The sequence below is a fragment of the Lactuca serriola genome, chromosome 5 (genome assembly GCF_051521515.1).
Source record: "Lactuca serriola cultivar US96UC23 chromosome 5, Lser_US96UC23_V15, whole genome shotgun sequence".
Classification (NCBI taxonomy): domain Eukaryota; kingdom Viridiplantae; phylum Streptophyta; class Magnoliopsida; order Asterales; family Asteraceae; genus Lactuca; species Lactuca serriola.
The window spans coordinates 332,509,299-332,512,185 of NC_136412.1; the positions used below are offsets into that span (position 1 = coordinate 332,509,299).

At 29.6% G+C, this 2,887-nt stretch overlaps 1 long non-coding RNA gene across 1 annotated transcript; it reads right to left on the reverse strand.

The window, feature by feature from the left end:
- Window positions 1–245: 245 nt before the first annotated feature.
- On the reverse strand, window positions 246–1,905 carry LOC145051987 (uncharacterized). Its single transcript, XR_013683887.1, has 5 exons — window positions 1,682–1,905; window positions 1,243–1,519; window positions 1,065–1,129; window positions 433–564; window positions 246–317 (listed from the first exon to the last, which is right to left on the reverse strand). It is a non-coding gene; the product is annotated as an uncharacterized LOC145051987 (long non-coding RNA).
- Window positions 1,906–2,887: the final 982 nt, after the last annotated feature.

Below are 2,887 nucleotides of genomic sequence, written 5' to 3' on the forward strand. Positions count from 1 at the left end.
TTTTTATAAAATAACAGAATTGCTATATACCAAAGAAGATTTTATTTATAATATTAAACACTAACTATATACACATCAAACATACATACTCTAATTTCATTAAACATTAAACAAAAAAAATATGACATTCATGACAAAACAATTAGATGGAAAATGGATTAAAAATATTTTACAAAATGACCAACAAAAATGGATGCAAAAGAAATAAAAAATGAGAATAACTGAAATGCAGACGTAACTACACTACCTGTGCATTATTAGCCTCTTCTGTTAATGAAACCAGATAACATAACAGGGCTTGTCTCCAATGTCTTGAGCTGCACATACCATAACCTTTTTATTTTCAAAAGAGACTATTAAACAATGAAAAGAGAGCACTTACAATATTCTCATATATAATGATTTTATTCACCAAAGAGAATTGATTATCACCTCATCAGATATACAAAAGTAAACATCAGCATCATTAAGAAGAAGAAGCAGGGGTAAATGATTCATGTTAAAAAGATCCACAAACTTGTTGATACTTAGGATCCATGTCAGTTGAAGAAACAACAAAAAAGCCTGCACATTCATTTGGATATTAAACAAGTTACTTAATAGGAAAGGAAAACATTATAACATGTGATGAATGTTGTGAACATCTATAAACAAATTTGGTTGTGGAAGTGGAACATCTCATGTATTTTAATTTAATTGGAAAGGAAACATAACTTAATTAAACAGAAACACACAACTTTATATGAAACTTTTAGTTAGAACCAAAGTACACTTCTATTTCTAATTGAGTTAGAAATACAAACAATAAATTATCTTTCCCTAATTGAATTTCTAATAACTCAATAAGTTTTTTAATATTTTAATTTGGTTTGTGATTATTTACTTCTCTCTACATAATTTAATCCATCAACATTTTTACCCTCAAAACAAAGCAAAACAACTCTTTAGGTTAATTAAGACATTTCATCAAACACCTAAACTGATAATCAATCTACAACTAAACTGATAATCAATCTACAACTAAGAAATACTTTTTTTGGATTTCAAAACTATTTAAATTTTACCGACATCACCACTTGCTTGACCAATCATCTTCGTTTGATGGATGCTTTGGTTTCAATTTGGCGGCCTGATTCAAAAAACCATCGAATCAAAAGATAAATGGAGAAAGAGAAAAAAACCCAGAGAGGTCGTAGTGTTAATAAAGGTTGCAATTAAGTAAAATTATGTCATTAATATAACCTTTTGTATAGTGTTTGATCCTTTTAGCCATGATGAAGCATGCTTAGAAGAAAAAAATTAGTTTCATGACATAAAAAGTTGCCATACACTTAGCCTAAAACACGTCACATCATTATTGAAAAGATACATCATACAAGTAAACACAATACCTAAAAATCAGAGGAAAAAGATCTATACTCTTTTTCTTGATCGATGATGATGGTAAACCAAACTGACTGATGAATCCATTAATGAACGAAGAGCGACCTGAATAATCTTCTTGGCCTATTGAAAATACCTAACAAAAACAAAATCAAAATCAATAATACACACAAAAAAAATCAAGAACTTTAACTAACAGACGAAGAGGGAAACACAGAGGATTGTTGAACGCCGGATAATGAAAGAAAGAGAAAACGGTGGTGTCGCTAGAAGAAAAAGAGAAGAAGGTGGTGCCTACAAATAAAACCCTCTTCTTCTTCTTTTCTTCTTCACTGAAACATGTCTCTGGTTGTGTTTGGAGAGCAGCGGGATGACTATGAGTGACTGAAGAAGGTATAAATTAGGCGCCAATACACACCGACCCAACCCTTTGGACTTCCTAATTCCAACGGTTCTTTTATAAATCATTTCCAAAATTAAAACCTTTCCAAAATTCCAACAAAGAAAACCTTTCCACTTATCTTTAACCATCCTAACCCCTAACACGTACTAATTGGACCTAGATTCACTTATTGGACCCCAATTATTATAAGGTTCAGCTTTTTAAACCTTAAAAATTGTAATTCCTTGTTTTATGAAAGGGTCCTACTTTTAATGATGATAATTATTATCATTTCATTGATTTTCATTATAACCTAATTATTCCTAATTTTACTATATAATAATAATTTTTTTATTACTAACTTTATTAATATTACTAAACTTAATTTTTAATTTTTCTATTACTCACTCGCTTTTTTTTTTCTTAACTGCATACTCCTTTTTTAGTTCTTTTTTTGGACATCAACCAAACTCGTGTTCGCTTACTAATTTTTGCCTTCTAAGATGGCATGCAAAATATTTTTATAAGCTCCAAACATACCAAGTGGAATAAAAGCACCACCACCAACAAGGTAACTATTTCAACCAAGATAATCTTTGGTAAAGACCACAGTTAAAAAAAATCATTTTCTTTTTTAACAATTTTCTCATAGATAATATTTTTAATCGCAAAAGAGAATTGATTATTACCTCATCAGTTATATAAAAGTAAAAACTGACATCCTCTTTATCATGACCACTTGTTTTAAATATTTCAACCCACAAAAGACCACACCATGTGGCATTTCCCCTTCCCTGATGTCGTAATTCGCTAAATAAAAGCACATTTTTAAAATATCAAAAAAATAAAAGAATCAACCAAGTAACAAGAATCTTTTGTATCGAATTACTAGGCGTACTCTGTTACATAATCCTTAAACACTACAAAATATATAGTAGGTCTGAATTATTCCATGTCATCCAACAATTTCTAGTTATCCTACACGAATGAAAATACATTAATCAAGTCATAAAGAAGCAGCAGTTTTGCCATGATGCGATTAAGTACAATAAAAAAAGCCATTATCATAAACACTACATAATAAAAAATACCGATTCATAAAAGCAAATAAATCAGTATTCA